The sequence below is a fragment of the Leuresthes tenuis genome, unplaced genomic scaffold (assembly GCF_036924035.1).
Source record: "Leuresthes tenuis unplaced genomic scaffold, fLeuTen1.0.hap1 SCAF_8, whole genome shotgun sequence".
Lineage (NCBI taxonomy): Eukaryota > Metazoa > Chordata > Actinopteri > Atheriniformes > Atherinopsidae > Leuresthes > Leuresthes tenuis.
In genome coordinates this window covers 20819338-20838852 of record NW_027325362.1, presented here as the reverse complement: position 1 = coordinate 20838852, position 19515 = coordinate 20819338, and the positions used below count along the sequence as shown (strand labels likewise).

Here is a 19515-nt window from a genome sequence, read left to right as displayed (position 1 = left end):
AAACACAAGTGAACACAACTGCCTCTGGATGATCGCTCTCCACTATATGGAAACAAATGGTACACGTCTGCCTCTAGGGCATTGTTTCCCAGGGAAAAAGAGAAAAGAAACCACAACCACACATCAAGCGGGGCTGCAGTTTGTAGGACAGCAGTATAGGTAGAGCTGTTTGTCAGAATGCCCCATTGGTGATAATGAGACAAATATTGGAACCACCATGCAACTGTGTTACTAATAATCCCTGGAACCATGTTTTAGGATAAGTAATAATTGTTTTGCAGTTCTTAAAAGATTGTTTGATAAATATGTCTGAGTTTGACAGTGTTGTCTTAATGATGTGATCCAACAAACCTCATGCAAATGGAATCTGAAATGAAATGACCGTGAAAGGATAATGTTGACTTTTTTATTGCCCCATCACATTGTTCGCATGGAGATGATTTCAGAAGAGTTTCAGATGATTTAAATCTTTGTCCTCTCGGCTATGTAGAATGAAAAACTGTTGTTTATTCCAACTTAATTTTGTGAATCACTCTAATGAAGTGGATTTCATTTAAAAAAGCGAAAACTTAAAATATATATATCCTATTGTCTATGAATATGAACATAGCCTATCTATGTTATCACAGGTATGAAAATGTTAAGAACAAAGCCATTTTAACAGGACAGAGAGACATCACGATGCCCTATCAATGTGCTCTCTATTTTGGTCATTAATGGGATTACCTGGCATGATGACAAAAAGGGAATGTACCATGTGAATAAACAGAGTGCCGTGTTTGTCCTGGCTTGCCCACAAATTTTATGAACATCTTCATTAATTGGAATTTTATCTCAAAGCAGCCACATGTGCAGAGTCAATAAGAAATAAGAAATCCTACAAATACACAAAAAATGTTTGTCTGAGATTGGAAAATACTGGAAAGACATGTGCATAACAGGCCCCTATTCTTTCCCTCTCTTTATCAACCCTACAGTCACCTGTGCACACAGTACAGAGTGTGTGGCCTTGTTTTCTGCAATGGGGGGTCGTGGCCACATGGGGAGGGTATGAACTGATCTGGGCCCTGAGCCAAAACTAAAGTGAAACAATAAAAGAGCAGTTTATCTCACAGTCTGTCTCTGCCGGTGTCGGGAATGTGGAGACGTACCTGTGTGTGTTTGTGCGTGTGTGTATGTATATATACTAGCTTGAGTTACAGTCTTAACGTGTCATCGTCTGGGAGCAGTTGATGGGGATGCTTGGGTTACAACACAACACGTGGGTGTTTGTGTGGAAACTTTCATTATTAATTACTGTTACGTGTGTGTACTGTATTTTACTTAGACTAGTTGACTAACTGACTTCATACTCTACAGCTGCTGGGCATATATTCATAGGTCCCCCTGCACACTTGGCTGCAGCCCTTATAGTATAGCTGAAGAAAAATCTATACATGATTGCTGGGTGCAGGAAAAGTATCTTTAATCCACACTCAAACTACAATAACTGTATTAGGATAAACATCCAATACACATTTCCTTAATATATTCATTATGCACATCAAGCTGTCTGCGTATAAGAAATCTAGAACACTAGGAACACCTCCGAAGGAACTCCACAGCTTACAGCATGACACTGAAGCACGGGAGCCAATTAAATGGAATAAACAAATCAAACTTGAGGGAAATGATTAAATCATATTGCTACATGTGTATGTGTGCACACTAACGTGCATGTATCTGTGTATGGCATATGATCAACTTTGCTTTGATGTGAAGCGGAGGCAGATTGATAATTCAGCAACTGGTGGGTGAGTGTGTGTACTTCTTTTTGAGGATGGTATGTGGAAAAAAAGTGCGAGATAGGAGATGTCATTTGCCTCCCCTAAAGCATGTTAGTTTTTATCTCTCTAAACAGGAGCTTGTAAAACAATGACTCATTAACATCGCCCAGTGTCAAATGCCTTCAGGCGCAGCACACAGCATCACATACTGTTAGCCAATATGTAAACATACACACAAACACCTGTTTTGATCTACAGAGGCATAGTGTTCAAAGAAATTCAAGCAACAACAGTTCAAAGCTTTGACCAACTCTAACCGATATGTGTCAGTGTGCTAGTGTGGTGCTTCAGAGGAACGCAGGCTTAGCTTTGGGCAGGTAAGGATCATCTTTGAGATACAATTTCGACTCTATGAGATCTCCTCGCAAACAGAACCCAAATCTGACTAATACACATTCACATTATTCACTTAATCTTTTTGGTTCCCCTTGAAGCCATCAAGGTCATAATGCTTAGTCTTTGTAAATGGTACATTTTAATAAGAGCACAGCCTATTAAAAAAATTGCCTTGATTGTCAGCTCCTAATGATAACTTTCTGTGCATTCCAGCAGTTTATAAGTGCAGCAACGCTTGTATTATTCTCAGAGTAGCTCAGCATGAAGCTAATAAGAGAGTTAAGAGCCACATGTCATAAATGTAGTCTTCCCATTGGCTTTTGTGCCTTCCATTGAGTCTCAACAGCTTTGCCATCAGGCGATTGATTGGTTGATCAGGCGGAAAATACAAGGTAGTTAATCACTCTGTTTTTTATTAACCGTAAACTGCCCAATCCCCCTTTATAAATGAGCTCAACAATAAACACAACCAAGCAAAGATTGGCAAGACCAGTGGCTGCTGAGCAGGATCCAAGTTCAGAAGCACTGCATATGTCACTACCATTTCCTTCACAAGTGCAAAAGCCAATTGGTTAGTCATGGCTCATATTCCTACATATACGCCTTGACAGCGCTTTGTAGCTTTTGAATAAATGGGAGCTATTTCTGCAGGGTAGGAGAATGTTAAGCGGTGAGACAGCTGAAGAGGGATGAAGAGCGTTCCCTGCTGAGTCTTATCTGAAGTGCACTGCAGGAATCACCCTCTTCTCCTTCTGAGAGGTACTGCTAATGGAAGAAGAAGAGGGGACACATACTGCAGAGAAATACAGAGGGATGGAGAGAGACAGATATTTAAAGGAGAACAATACAGTGTTTCGGTACACAACGCAGAATTTTGTTTTGATGTCTGATATTCTGTATTACATTCCTAAAGATTTCAGTAAATACAAAAATACTTAGAAAATGTAATAGATACAAAGTTCTTGGTTATTGTTCTGACATTTTCTTTACTTGCATCAAAATTGGAAGACAGTTATTAAATGCCACTTTACAAAAAAAATCACTGGTGCAAACTAGTATAAACAAAGTCCCACAGCAGATACAGCAACAGAAAGAAAAAGGCAAAAAGAGTCCTGTAGTCCGACAAACTTTGTACAAGACAGAGTTGCGCACCGATCCATAGAAGCGTGTTGCTCTTTACTAAATGAGAGAAACTAAATCAATGAAACTTCCCAGGAGGATCATGGGTACCATTGTGACAAGGAAAAGTCTGGACATACAATTACTTTTCTGAGTTGGCCCCTCAGCCAACTCTATAAATGGGCAAGAAGGACATTGGTCACGCAAATGACCACACTGCTACTGTGATTTGAGATTCTTTGGAGAAATGGCAGAGCCATCAGAGGGACAGTCAGCTCAGCAACATCACATCAATCAAGTTGTTGCAGTTGTAGCTTGGATAAGGAAGTCACAGACATCAGATATGGCATATAGCAGTCAAACACAACCTCACTGAACAGCGCTTAATAAGCTGAAAAATGGTGCAGGAGATTTTCTATTGAGATAACGTAACCTCTAAAACCTGAGAGCCACTCTTCACATCACACCGCTACATAGCTGGAAACTATTGTGCCATTCCTAATTTGGTTAGCACAGCCCCATCCCTATAAGAATGATTCTCTGGTTTTTAGGGCTAAAACAGTTTCTTAAATTAGACTTGCATCAAAATGCAAGTTTCAACACATCGGACCACAAAATAAAAACGATGCCGGTATGACTCCATGAGGTGTTTAAATATTCCTGCATGGCTCCCACATTAAGCCTTAACGACACTATGGCTCTAAACTTGTCTCAGTTTCTACCTTAATGAATAATAAATCTATCGAGCAACTCAAGATTGTACAGAACTCAGCTGCATGACATATGACCATATTACACCAGTTTTAGCCTCCCTGCCGTGGCTTCCAGTATGTTTTGTGGTTTCTCTGTTTTTATGGCCCTTCATGGCGTCTCACCCAGCTACATATCTGATCTCTTAAACAAGCCCGCAAGCACTCTTTTAAATCCCTACGAAAAACAAAGAGCCAATAAAATTGGGTTCAGATATTTTCTTGTTTCCATCATTGTCCCTGTATTTACTTGCCACTTTGACATACAGTGTATTTATTTTATTTTATATTATCACTATTATTTAACATGAACATTTAATATAGTATGATTATAATTATTATTGTTTTTTAAATGCTTATCATTATATCAGTAATGTGGTAAAGTTTGTGGTTTGAGTGTGTGGTAGGACTACTTCAAATTACAGTAAATGAAAATGATAACTTTCCAATCTTATTGCATGTCCAAAGAAAGAAGAAGAATGTCATAAATAAGGGACTAGATTGTATGCAAAAGAACAAAACAAAAAGTCTGAGAAGAAGGAGAGAGTGGGAAAGAAGAGAAACACATCAAAATGAAAGCCTGTCACTATCAGCCATGAGATGTTTCTATTACAGAGGGGGATTCCTATTCACTTTTACTTGTGCCTCTGCTCTGAAGTATGGTGTGTTTGTTCTGCTGTTTCATAGGTTAACAGCAGCAGATTGCTAGACTATGTCTGCGAGTCAGATTTCCACCCCTGTAAGGCAGCGAGACTTCTGGGGCCTCAGAGAGTCAAAGTTGGACAGACTTTAGGGCTACACTGCTCTGGGACCTTAAGAGGAAACAGGGACACGTGTCCACTGAGGGCTGGCGCTGTGAATCTAATGGATTCAAGTGGTTAATTGTCAGCAATCTCCTTTAGGAGTCCTTGAGAACTCACCATGGTGAGAGTTGGAACACTGTATAATAACAATTTGGTTTAATTTTCTTTTTTCTAACTCTTTTTAAGCTAGAAATGAAGCCAAATCCATTCAGCACGCAGTGTAAAGGCAAATTATGCTCTTCAGTTGCACAAGCTAAAAGCGCAAATTCATCTATGATTTGTTGAAAAAAAAGAAAATTCACAATTGAGAAGTGAATATGCGGGTGTTAAAAGCATAGTAAGCGGAAAGAGTATACAGAATTATATATTCTGAGAACTTTATATTACATTTTTCTTAGAACTTTTATTCATCTTGCTGTCATTGTAATTCATAAAAAATACTAATGTCAGTGCCTTTTTGGAGGAAAGGCACTGACATTAGTATCTACATTAGTATCTACAAATGTAGATTTGTACCATTTAGCTACAGAATTCAGGCCGTCATATGTGTATATTTTTTAACATAAGTATAAATACTGTTCCATCACTGCAGATATTATTCTTCTGTTCTGTTTAGCACATACTAAACATGTTCTCTGTCAAAGTCAAACTAAGTTCCTATATCAGTGCAAAATAAGACAGAATGAACTTCTTCAAAGACATGTGAGCATGCCTCTCCATGCTTAAATACTTCATTTGGAGACTTTTGGCTTATCTTGTTATATTTACACTATAACGACCCTGACACTGCATTGATTTTATGCTCAGAAAATGTTATATATTCATTCCTAACAAAATGGTTCACAGATCAATCATGATAGGAAAATATTGCTGCTCTGCAAAATACAATAATGTAGTATTGATTGTATTTGTACAAAATTGAGCTTATTTACGAATAAATGCACACATTTTCGGGTGGCCATAAAATTCAGAAGAAAATATTTATTTTCAAAGTATGCTCCATGTTGGCAGAAGAACCTAAGTGAACTGTAGTCATACCCAAGCCAACTACCTCTGTAAAGCCGGAGCTTAGTTATCTAAACACTGAGGCTTTAATGTGTATTTTTGCATTTATTTGAGTTTTTGAGTAGCCTCCTTGAATGCCTGTGCTTACCTTACACCAGTGAAAGGGTATCACTTCTGCAAGCAGACGGCATCATTCAGGAAAATTTACATGAAAGGGCTCTTAATTAGTTCAGATAAATACTTCCGCCCTACTTGAACTCCCTGTTGTTATCAAAACTGGTGTTTGATATGAAAAACATCCACTGAGAATTTCTCCTAGCAGACAAGTCACGACAAACCCGGGGAACTTTGGCAAGTGATTTCGATTTAGAAGATGGTGCTCACAAAATCTAAGAAAACAAACAAATGATTCAGCAACCAGCCAGATGATCAGCTTACCCATTAAACTACAAACTTCATGTCTTGTTTCTGGCTGCCAAAAATCTAGCTGCATCCTCCTGATTTCCTAAAGCTGGCTCAAAAATCAGCCTTTGCCATGCCGTAAACTGTAGCTAACACTTTGTTCAACCTGTTAAAAGTCCATGGAAACCCTTAAGACTTTTGAGCAAAATCCTTTGTTCTTATTTAGTCAGAAATGTTAAAGACATGGTGATTTGAAGGGGCATTGCCTGTGCCTTGCCCCCCTGCCGCTTGCAGCTTCAGAGGCCCAACTGTTTGCTACAATGGAGCCATGATTACTCCTACACTGCTCATAAGGTTCTCAGTTCCTCCCCAACTGTCTGCTCTCCGCTTCCAACCCAGCAGGCATGTGATTGCACCAGCTCTGCTCACCCTTTCACCTCCTGCCTCTCTCAACCACTGACCTTCCATCACTGCCTCCTACATGTGGCCCTTGTCATGTTGCCACTGGCATTATTCAGACTTATGAGAGAGAATGTATTACAAATAAGGACAAAATCAAGCAAAATAAAAAGTAAGTAAGGTTGGCTAAGTAAGGGGACAAAGATATTAATGGAAAATGTAATTACAAAAGAATAAGACTCATTTACAGTTAATTTGACAACAATCTAAAGTTGTAACACACTCTTTTGGATTATCTCTATCAGAGTTAGTGCATGTTACTGCCAACAGGTTTTACTGTTTATTGAAAGCGATATAGATCACAAATATACCTAAGTCAATTGGATATACAACATAAACTCATATACTGTGAACAGGTAAGGCTTTGGTGCTGAGTAATGATAATGCCTTTACAGAGTGCAGCTCTTTCAAAGATCCCGAAGCATGTGGATAGCAAGAGTACCTAAATTAATCTTAGAGGTGACACATTAAACCATATTTCACATCTGAAATTAGCTTATTAATAATTCACTGATACTGAAACAAGACTAAATATCCTTCATCTGCATGGTTCCTACAGTAAATGGTGGAACATTTATACAAAAATGATTTATGAGATGCTAAAAAATGGCGAAGTTGTTTGGCTTACTTTAAAAATGTATGATTTGTCCAGACGTGCATTGCATGTGTGGCATTGGTGTTTTTGGATTGCATACCATATGTACTAATGAGGACCTTTATATTAAGATTTCCAATTGTGGCTTACAGTACAAGACCTTTAAGACTGTCGAGTCAACCAGTTTAGTTTTTTGGTTGTTTTTTCCAGTGGTGTCCATAAAGATTCCTTCGATCTTACCAAACCAAATGACAAAGTTTAGATGACTGATGGAGTCCTTGTTGACCGCTATTTTGAACTCAGGTGGAGGAAAAGACAGACTAACTGTGTGAGACCATGCGATCTTCTGAGAATTATATCTATCAGTAGTCCATATTAATAGCCTTGTTCGCACTAACAAAGGTACTGTAATAACTAAAGATTTTTCTATATAAATTGCACATGCTGTCCACACTTTTTTGAACTGAAACCAAACTTTTTGGAAAAAGTCCTCCGACTCCATCAGGAAGGGAAATGCTGTTTTTTTTGGTTCGCATAGTTTTCGGATTGTGCGCCGTTACTTTTTGGTCTGACGTCAACATATATGTGTTTTATTCCCCATTGCTGACATGACAATGGGAGATGCATGCAAGATGATGTCAGCGCTAACCTTGTCAACAGAACGTTTGACAGGTTTGCACAAACCAGCAGCCAACAACACAGGTTTTGGACGATACTTGATAAGGCCTTTAGTCGTCGGAACAATTTTAACAGATAGGTGGTTGTAGGTAGCGGCTTTGCTGGCATGTTCAGATGAAGACACCTGCTGATGCTGTCAGAAAAGTTGCACACTGAACTTTTTAGCAGGCAACAGGGGATAACTTAGGACAACAGTCAGCTTTGGATGCTCATTAAAAGTGGTTTGGACAATAATAAGGGAAATATTACCACTTTTACCCTGTGCAAACACAGTTAGCTGTCACTGCGGAAGTGTACTGCTGAAGCATTTTTGCAAAATAGAAAGTTGTAAGGGAGCTTTGCTGTGAAACTGGCAGATGGAAGCTGTGCAGACACACACTAAGCTTTGTACACTACACTGACTTTGTAAAAGCTGTGTAGCAATAGGTGAAAATTAGTCGTAACCACACAAACAGATCATTGAACAGTTAGTGAACCCTACTCTTTATAAGCATGTTAAGAATACTTTGAAAATCTGAGTAAATTAAAATTAACAGATTAACTCAAATGGATGACAAATTGTATATCAATGTACATGTTTTATTTTTGCAGCACTCATCAACATTTAAGTTCAACACACAGTGGCTATCTGGCAAAAGCAGGGATCATTTCACTTGCTCTTCTAATGATTTCTTTTGGGGACTTTTAAAGTTATTATGTTATTTCTGTCTGTGTGTCTTAGAGAGCTCTGCAGTACGAACATAAGCAACAAAAAGCAGTCCTTCTGACCAGTTTAACTATTCATCCAACTATGATTTACCCACGCTTAATCTTTTATGAGTTATCTATCTGTAAGAGTTATGAGAACTCTGAGGCTGAGCATCTACATTTTTAATCTGATGTGTGTATGTTTGCCTGTTTCGCTGAAAACAATTATTCTCTCCAAGAGTGTCCTCTTTCATTTCGCGACTTCTCAAATCTCGACAAAATGAAAAAAGAAACTGACATGTTTCCTTCACAGAATTCATTCTTTGATAACCACACCTCATGTTAAACTCTAGTTCTCTATTCTTTTGGGTTAGGGTTGATGTTTGAGACTTTAGCTTATGTCTTGCTTTGTTTTTGTCCCCATGCTTGTATTTTGCACAACTCTCTAGTCTGTCTTCCATGTTTTTTTTTCCTGTCTGGCTGTTGTATTTTCAACCTGCCTGAAATAATTGAAACTCACTTTAGCTTTTTCACACCTACCTCCAGCACTTTTGAGTCCTCTCTATTCTGAACAGTGACAGTTGGCCTTTTCTTGGCAATTCATTTGACCTCCTGTACCCAATGAATTTCTGTTAAATTGCTCAAGAAGACATAATGCAACACATATAGTAATATGGACCAAGTCTTTGTGTACTGTACAGAAATTGATGGCAGAAAGTGTCTCCCATTATAACCTCCTTTCTTTCCATCTTGCTCTTGCACTTGTTTCCGCTCCGTCCACTCTTTGGCCTGGCAGAGCAAATTTCTTGGGAAGCACTCAGCTGAACAAAATGATTCCACACCAACAGACAGCTAGATGAGTGAGGCAAGAACAGCCTTTGAGTACGAGTGCGTCTGACAGAAAGAGAGAGCATGTGTTTGAATGTTATGTACTCAACTTTAGCTACTTGGAACAGGGAATTAGTGGTAAAAAAAATGGCCATTTTGTCATATACTCTTTAATGGCTTATTAGTTGAAAAGGCCAATAGGCTTTCTGCTTGGATAACAGCATTTAGGGTAGATTGAAGGTAGCACTGATGGTTAAAGTAAGCTGTTATATGGTAGAGAATCACTGCAGCCAATAGAGGGTCTTTGAACAAGTACAATGATGTGTATTTATATGTATGAACAGGGCTTTTTATCAGTAAGGAAAATAAATTAGATCTTTATCATGCAATCAGTCTTCTCCACCAACTGCCTGACCTCAGCCCCCCTGTCAGAGCTCATGGCTGACTGCCTTCAAAGAGCTGGAGCTGTTTGTTTAAATGTAAAGGTAATCAGGCCCAGCATGCCGCAGGGATCCACAGAGCCAGAGAGAGACAGATGGGCTGATCCCAGGGGAAGGGTACAAGGACAGGCCAAATCAGCAAGTTCTGCACCCTCTTTCTATCTGTTATGAAGTGTTATCCATATCAATTCAGAAAACTGAAATTGTGACTGAAAATGTGTTTTCTGAGGTTTTACCTATAAGGAGTTCCTCCAACTTTGCTCAATATGTTTAAAGTACTGTTTGTAACCATCAAAGAAAATGTATTCCTCCCCTGTTAATGTAAATCAATAGGTGTAAGGATATGGAGGTTTCAAAGTTGACATGTTGCAAACTATGTTATGAAAACTCAGAGATTAAAACACACACCTGGAATCTTTTTAGCCGTTTGTGTTAGGTTATTGGTTGGGTGTCATGCACATAAATGTTTATGATATGGTTGGTTTGAGCTTGAACAATGACAAAAACAAAAAATCCCGTTATGGAAATGCTATACATGGTCACTCCCACAGTCTAAAAACATGCATGTTAGGATGAAGCATGATGTATTTTTAGAGCCCAAATCCAAAGTGAGGAATCTTTTCTATCAAAAACATAAGCTGATGGCTTCATGTGATTGTCAAGGCTTCCTGGAAAGAAAATGTCTTTCCTATCAATTTAAAGAAGTGCGTCAACTTTTAGTTCTGAATAAAGACCAAGAGGACATGCAGAGAATATTCGCTGATTTATTTTGCTGGCCACAAAAACGTACTAAAAGTTAAACACTTCAGGTAAGCCATGAACGTTAATTGTGCTTATCCAATACACGTTTTGATCTCTCAACAAACATTTTAGCTAAATTCAAAGGGTTTTAAATAATTCTAGAAATTTTAAAAACACATAACTCACAGCCCGAAGAACCAAGAATTAATCATATGTTTGCATATCTTTCAGCAAGCCTTTGCTTTTTTATGAATGCAGTATGGTTTTATAGCAACTTCATGTATGTTAGTTGCTTTATATGTCAAAAAGAGATACTATCATGTTATTTATTTAGAAAATAAATAGCAGTTTCAGAGAAGAGCCCCTCTAATGGCTTTCTTGTTCAAGGCTTCGAATACAACATGAGAGTAGAGCCAGAAGCAAATCCAGCTGGGAAGAATAAATTCTCAGAGTCCAGAAATGAATATGATTAAACTTGTTAAGAAAGCAAACAGAGATTTATATATTCTAAAGTAATCTCAAAGTCAAAAAGATCCTCTGTAATAATTAACTATCTAAGAAATGACAGTGAAAGTTAACTGATAAAGCCTATTGGCTTCTTCTCATAAAGAGAATCTGCCTCTCATCATTTTTTCCTATTCACCACATCTCTTTTAAAAGAAGTCATTTTTTAAAATAGAATTAAATGCAAATTAGGGTAGAGCTGATTATCATATAAACGGCTGTTGCCTTGGGGGGCAAGAAACTCTGGTTTTATTTTATTTTATTTTTTTGTCATATTTTTCACAGTTACCCATAAAACTCTGACTTTAATCAGTGCACGCTTTATTTCAAAGGCACAGGGGAATCAGGGACTAGTTGAAGAGACACTCTCTGCATATGGATGTATGAGTTTCTGTGTGTTCCTATGAGAAATATATGACCAATAGCAAAGGATGGACTTAACAGCTTCATTAGCATCACATAAACTCTTAATCTTATTGAATTTTGCTCAATAAACCAGGTGCTGTGTTTTCCTGCTGCTCCATATTTGTGATCTGTATAATCTACTGTGAGGACAATCACCTGTAAATGTACACATCTGGAGTAACATCACAGCTCACAGTAATCCATTACAAAGTGGCAACTTTAAATATTAGTGAGGCAGCTGGACTATATTTGCTGTCACCTAGCAGTAGAAGCGATGTGATCTAAATTCTCAGGGAACGAGTAAAACAATGTCTGAGCAATTACCCAGAACTAACACGGATTAAATCTGTGATGTGAAATGGAGTGAGTACATTTAGACAAAGCCCTACTAGACTGACAAACTCAAAAGTGAAAAGTGACCCCCGCAACAGTGATCTGTGTGTCAAATCATAAAAAGAACCACAGCAGTCAAAGCATCTATCTGAACTACAAAAACCTGCTAAAAATGTACATCCTGGTGGTAATCTGAGCGGTAACACAGTTTGGTCACATAAACTATTTGTGAAAAGAAGGGGTCTTTATGCTTTCCTTTGTTACCATCTCAACTAATAAACTGTGATCTAAAATATAGAACTACAATATATTATATATATATATATTTGTATTCAAGTGATTTATGGTTTTGAGATTACTCACAAATATTGAGGTCTTCCGTTTTAACCTACCAGTCAGTGGAGTCTGTATGACATGCCTTTCTTTCAGTGAGTTTCTTTCCGTTGCTAAGGTTTATTTTTCATCTGAATACAACATGTGAGTCTTTTAGTCAGTATTACACAGCAATCCGGTCAACATAATACATGTAAAAGGCTCAGAAATCATGCAGCTACAATATTTTTTTCTCTACAGAGACTCAGCGTACGTCTCACTATGTGAGAACATTGATGCTGGACATCTCATTATGTCTGTCAGACAGTAGATTTGAGTTTGACGTCTTGCTTCATAATTACTTACATGTTCAATACTGTTGATGTAGCTGTAAGGAGTGGTGGTGGAGGCGTGAGATGTTAGTTAGCTACCACTGCACGAAAGAAAACAACGACCAAGGTTGTGTTGCCGTCTCACAATTTTCTAATCATGAATTGTTAAACTAAAACAATTTGGATGGATATGTGGACAAACAGTTTTCTGATAAGACATGGCACTGCAATGCATCATGATGCATCCTTTTTCTAAAAAGAATGGGGATTTATCTGCCCTAAAAACAAAGTGTTGGATGTATTTCTGTAATCAACACAGAATCTTCAGAATTTCTCAATTAATTTTTCTTTCTCTGCATGATCAAAGCAACAGTTCTGATTCATACACAGCCCATTTAGAATGTTTTCAGGGCTTTCCAACTTCCTCAATGTTGTTGTGTCTAAAGTTAAATTGAAAAAAAAATTCTACATCTTATCCCACAAACTGACGTACTGACGAGTCACAGTCTTTACTTTGTAACTGGTTAAAGCACCTTAAGCAGCTATGGTAGCCTCAGTTCCTTTTGGGAATGATCCTACATGTTTGGCTTCGATGTTTCTCATATTCTTCAGCACAGAATCTTTCAGGCTCAGGCAGGATGAATGGCAGCATCAGTGCACAGCCATTTTTAGCTCACTATCGAAATCCTTTACTGTGTTCAGGTCCAGACTGAAGACATTCATAGATGAAGCCTTTGCTTTCTCATCACTATGCTTTGGTTTGTTTTCCCCAACCTGAGAGCCTGAGATGCCTGAATCCTATACCCTGACTCGTAGTCATATAAGCTAAGAAATGTTGCTGGTTTTCTCTATACACAATGTTGGGAATTGGGACCAAAAAGTTAAATCTTTATTCCATCGGAACAGAGGATGTTGCTTCACTTTGAAAATGTTTGGTGTGGTGGTTAAGTGGTCTCAGTGTCGACTCACAGTAAAGAAGGTCCACGGCTTTGATCTAAACCAAACTAAACTTCTTTACAATAACACAACCTGCAGGTTCACCAATAATTCTTTTGACCTCATGGCTTGGATTTCTTTCTGACAGTCTTCGTTTCTGTGACCTTATACATTTGGGTGAGTTTTTTATTAATTATGTCTAAAGCATAGACACAGTTAGACTCCAGTCAAGTAGAATCATCTTCAATCTCTCTTTATTTGTAGCTTTCTGAGTTAAGTTTCAACTGTAACATTTTTTCACAAGTTAACAATATTAATAATAATACTATATATAACCAATATAACAGATATTCCGCTTCCCACCTGTCTAGAAAGCTAAAAAGTTTTCCACCTTTCGTTTGGCCATTTTTGGGAGGGGCATGAGGTCGGTAATGAATGTCAACAGAGGAGGGGGCGTTTGTGGGTCCTGATTGACACACTGACATGCCAGCAGAGCATTCTGGGATTTGTAGTATCAGCAGTGCATGCGCTGTCTACCGACGGGCCAGCTCCAGTAGACATTTTGTAGACCAAAACTGAATTACACTGCAGGCCAGATTTGGACAGCTTTGACTTAGAGAAAGCAAGCGTACATGCCGATAAGAGTTCCTACTTCAGAACTTCATTCTGGAGTGAACAAATCACTGTGACACACAGCTACTTCTGCAACCGGTGCTGCTGTTTGTGTGCTCTATCCAGGTACATCTACAGAGTATCTCTTGCTGTGAGAATGTATCAACAGTGGAAGTACTTCGGTTTGATATAAATGTGCTAAGTACGGCATCACCACATGTTTGAGAGGCAACTGTTTGAGGATAATGACTAACAGAAGCTGCACTACACATCAAACTCTTTAATGAACTGTGATGCCAAAGTTGCTGTAGAGGCCATCTCATCTCAGCAACATCAGACAGGATTCAGTGCACTCTGTGCTATTCAATAGATACCCAGCTCGCTTTTCCCCACTGCATTTCACTTCCATCTCCTTCGATCTACTTCATTGTGAACTCTGTACCCCTGAAGCTCTCTATTCTACAGTCTTGACCTATAGGTACTCTGCACTCTTTATCAGCATCTCTTTCTATATGTAGCCACGGGAATGGGGTATCATGAGGGCAGATGGCAGTCCACTTCCACGAGTCTAAATGTCTCATATCTTTCTGCGGACACCCCCTTAAACGCCCACACAGACACAAGCAAGAATGTACAGCTATGTTTCTATATAAGTAGTGACATGATGTAAAAAGTGAAGAGCAACTGAATACTATGAATGGGAAATATTTCAAACCCCATAAGTAACATGAAATAATACCGGGCATTATATCAAATATCGAGGTGAGAAATGCTATTCTTCCTTGTAAAATATATCTTGATTCTTAATTTTGCCCTCAACACCTTACAAAAAAATTCAGACAGTGGGTGTATTGACCACTAACCATGCATATACCAACTGCTTTATGTTTGAAGGTCAAAGATGTCCTATTTCTGCTGAGATTTCAACTGCTCCAGAGTCTGGGGCCTTTGTTGTAGATCTTCTTGTTTCATAATGTAGCAAATGTTCATAGTGGGTGACAAGTTTGGACTGCAGGGAGGTCATTTTAGCATCCACATTTTCTTACTAAGGAAAATTTAGCTGTAATACCAGAAGAATGCAATTTGGCATCGTCTTGCTGAAATATCTGTGCCAGGCCTTGAAAAAGATGTTATCTGGAGGGCCTCAATATATGGACATTCATCATTAATAGTTCCTGTCTGTAAGTTGGTGGTGACAGAGACCATATGCACAAATGAACCCCCCCACCATCACTATCTTCTGATCTGTATGTCTAAAACAAGTGGGATGTTCCTTCGCCTTCTTAAAAATACGGTGTACACAAATCTCCATAAAGAATTAGAAATAGTTCCATATGGGACAACCATCCATTTTCTATATCCACTTAATCCAATTTTTGGTTGCTGGAGCCTATCCCAGCTGCCAAAGGAGCAAAAGGAAGGGTTCACCCTGGACAACACAGAGACAACCAACCATGCACACTCATACCCAGTCAGGGGTCAATTTAGAATCACAGATTACCCTAAAATGCATACGTTTGGATGGTGGGAGGAAGCCGTAATACCTGGAGAAAACACACACATCCACAAGGAGAACACAACGCACCAAGGAAGTCTGGTATGTCCTATTTCAAATACATTTGCACAGTTTACTATCTTTGCACCCTACATGAACTCAGCAAATGAGACAGTGTTTCTAGATCTTGTTTATACCCGGCCTGTCACACAGCAGTGGACCTCTTCCAGTTAATGTAACCAATGAGATCTTTCATGATTTGTCATTTTTCTTTTACTGCTTTTTTTAATTTAATTTTGTTGCCATTACTCAACGTTTTAAACATGTGCTGCTGGCATAAAAATAGATGATAAAAGATAAATCCTACCTGAACTATTTCAATTAAATGTATTCTTTGATCATTTCTCTCTTTAGTCATTCACATTTCACAGCATATCGCAAACAGTTTTTTTTGGAAAGGGAGCTGCACTTTTGATTTACATAAAGCAATAGTAGTTCCACATATTGGCTTTTTCCTATACTACAACCCTTGGTATTATTTCCCATGCATTAGTCCGGGATCTGACATATACCAATGGTCCCTAACTAAAGAAGTGTATTTGGTTAAACTCATTACGATTACTCCCGTATCGGATGATAAAACACTACCATCTACTTACAAGCAGAGAGACCGAAATGTGATCATGTTGGATGGGCCATATAAAATGTCAAACTAATTGTGAGTGTGTAAGGAGAAAGATGCCAAACAAATCAACTTGTTAGAAACTGTGAGCAATTAAATTAAGGCATATTGAGATATCAGGATCTGGATATCAGTCAGATTAAATCTCTTTCAGAAAAAAAATGCTTTACATCAGTGTAGCAGAAATAAGGCATTCAGAAAAGAGCAGAATGGTTAATATATTTATCAAAAGTTTCTCATAGTAAAAACCTCATAGTAGCAGCTTGAAATTGTGCTCAAACACAGTATCGCCATGGTGGTAACTGATGAGAGAGTTCCTTGAGATAACACAGAGCTGTAAACTCAGTACACTGTTAAGCTAGATTTATAGTCTTCCAGCCGTCTTCATTGAGCATTTGAGGTTCGGCATCAAGGGAACACGTTGCTTTGCAATTCACCATGCCGGTATTAAGGATAAGGTGTGACTGTGTGTTTGTGTGGTTTCAGGGGTTATAGCCGAATCCTTGCTTTTTCTTCCGGTCACAGTTAACAACAGTAAACAATGGCTACCGAGGTGGAGCAGCTGTATTTGCAGTTGGAGCTCATATTGAAAAAAAAAAAAAGCTTAAACTGCAAATGTTGAAGCGCAGGCGACAGAGAAGACGTTCGCGGGGGTGGTTTGTACGACCGGCCGAGGCTGGGAACGGGTGAATTTACAACACTGAATTCACTGGTGTGAATTTACAACCTGGATGAACAAATGCACTTTCGATCATTTCGAATGTCAACGAGCTTCTTCGCCGTATACAGCCATTAAGACTGTGAGAGATATGAGAGAAGTATACTTATAAAGAGAGATATTCTGCAAAGTACACCTGGACATATTAAGAGCCATTTCAGAGAAACTGTTTCACCACTGGGGTTTGCAATCATTTCATGTAGGTCTGCAGCAGAGTAGAGTCTGTGATTAGTGAGCAAAGAGAAAAAACTGTATGTACTGCATGTAGAGAACATGCTGAAATGAGAGAGAAAAAAAATCCCATTTTATCTTTGTAACCGCTAAATGTAACTAAGGACTTAGACTGTTTTCAAAGTGTATGAGGATGGACCACTAAAAAGCAAAAGCAGCGTTCATAACACTTACAGAGAATGGCAACACGTATAATCATCTCTTCTATGAAAGGAATCATTAGATGGCAATTAGTATTTCCTAAAACAAAGCAAATATTTCAGCAGTTATTCCATCATTCCATCCATTTTCTTCACGCTCTCTATCTCAATTAGTAGAGTGCGATCTTATCAAATTGAATTACACCTTATTGATGAAACATGACTTCAGTTATGGATTGTTCAGTGTACTCAGAGTAGTGTCAAAGACTGTATATAACTGTCTAAATTTATTTTGCTCATGCATCAGAAGCAATTTTTTTTTTTTTACATACTAAAAACTTCTATTAGAAGGAGTTCTGTCTTATTCTTTTTATGATGTAGCTTCATAACAACCCAGTGACCTATGTCTTTCCTTAAGGGAGTGTCTTAATTATCGAGCCTCCCCTTTTAACCTACCTTTTCTTTCAGCTTGGTCCTGGCAGAGCAGAGAGGGGAAAGTTGAAGATAGGGGGAAAGGAACGGTTGAATTCACAGCTCAATTATACATCAAAGCACTTGTGTTGGGGACACCGCAGACCGGGGAGCCAAGACGGATGTAGAAAGGACAAAAAAGGGCTTCACTAGGACAATAAGAACTTTGGTTATGGTTGCAGCTATCAGAATAAGATAATAACAAAAGGGAAAATAAACCCTTGTATGCTAGTGATTTTGTGTGTGTGCGCGTGTGTGTCTGTGGGGTGGGGGGGTGTAGGGCATTGTGTGAAGTACTTATGAGCAGTCAGTGGTGCTCTCAATTTGAAGAATCGAGGAGGAATCCTGACAGGGGAGCTACGTATCCTAAGATATATTCGGCCATGCTTCAGGCCTGCCTGAAATATTGCAAAACTCTTTTACATTTGGGAGAGGTGGTGAACGAGTTAGATTGATAAAAAAAAAAGGTAGCTTCAACTAAAAATGTAAACAGGCTCAGCTCAAGTTCACACATCTTACCAGTGCACACAAGGCTCTAACCAGAACTCTTCCGAGAGCACATAGTCATAACATGAGTTGCTTAAAAATCAGTTTCCCTGTAGACATTTATGAGAACACTTATTTAGGAGAAGCAGGGAGGAATTCTAACAAGAGTGCTAAGTTTACGGTGAACCAGAATGGAAGTAGTATCATTGCAACCTGCAGGAAAATGGAGTTGGACCATCCCTCTATGCCCACCAGTTAGCCATCTTGTTATGTAAGACGCTCCCGTGTCCAAGATATCACTCCCAGAAAAGTTGAACAGGCAGAGGAAAAGAGGTTTGAAACCAACACAGCTCATTATCTTGGTCTCTGTAACCTTTATTAGCATGTCATTAAATGCATGGTGGTCACTTATCTTCACAGTCTCCTATTTGGGTTTTGGGGCTAGACAAGCAAAATTATGAGTCACAGATGATGAGCAGCAAGATAAGCTTGGCTATTAATGGCTTTTTTATTTATTATTATTATTTTTTAATAAGGCAGAAGTAAAAGAAACAACAGAAAAGTAGTATGTTTGTTAAGAACACTACAATCCCCTCTGCTAGTGGAGCAATATGACGAAACAGTGTGTCAAATGGGATGAAATGGACACATCTGACTAACAGAAATGTTAGACTGAAAAACCTGAAAATGAAGCAGAAATGATTTTGTCAAATCAATTCGTTTAAGAGTAGTTTTTTAAGGTTTTCATGTATAAGTGTATACAAGATAGGCACAAGTCAGTCATGTTTTTAATACATTACATATGTTACAAAGAATTACTACTTTTATTCTATACTACTAATAATAATAATAATAAAAGGCCTATGTCCTTTATATAATATGTCCTTATTATGCAGGACTTCACAAAGAATAGAATTAGGAGAAACTGTAGGTACCAGAGCTATTTCTTCTGCCCTCTGTACTTCTGTATAATGCATTCTTTATCTTTAAAACTACTCTCCTCGCCATCTCAGTCGTGGAAGTGGCAGCCAAAACAGATTTGAGAAAATTGGAAAGAATATAAAACTCTATTAAGGAACCTCTGGCCATAGTTGGAAAAAAAGAAGGGGAAAGAAGGTATATATTCCGAAGTAGACAGGGGGAAGGGTCATATGTATAATGCCAAATGGAGCACTGGTGAGGTTCATGGC

The 19515-nt window shown here is 38.4% G+C and overlaps 1 protein-coding gene across 1 annotated transcript in view; it reads right to left on the bottom strand.

Annotated features, from left to right (window-relative positions):
• Positions 1–19515, bottom strand: part of LOC140312502 (cadherin-23-like) — a 119654-nt gene that overhangs the window by 62052 nt on the left and 38087 nt on the right. The window lies entirely within an intron of this gene.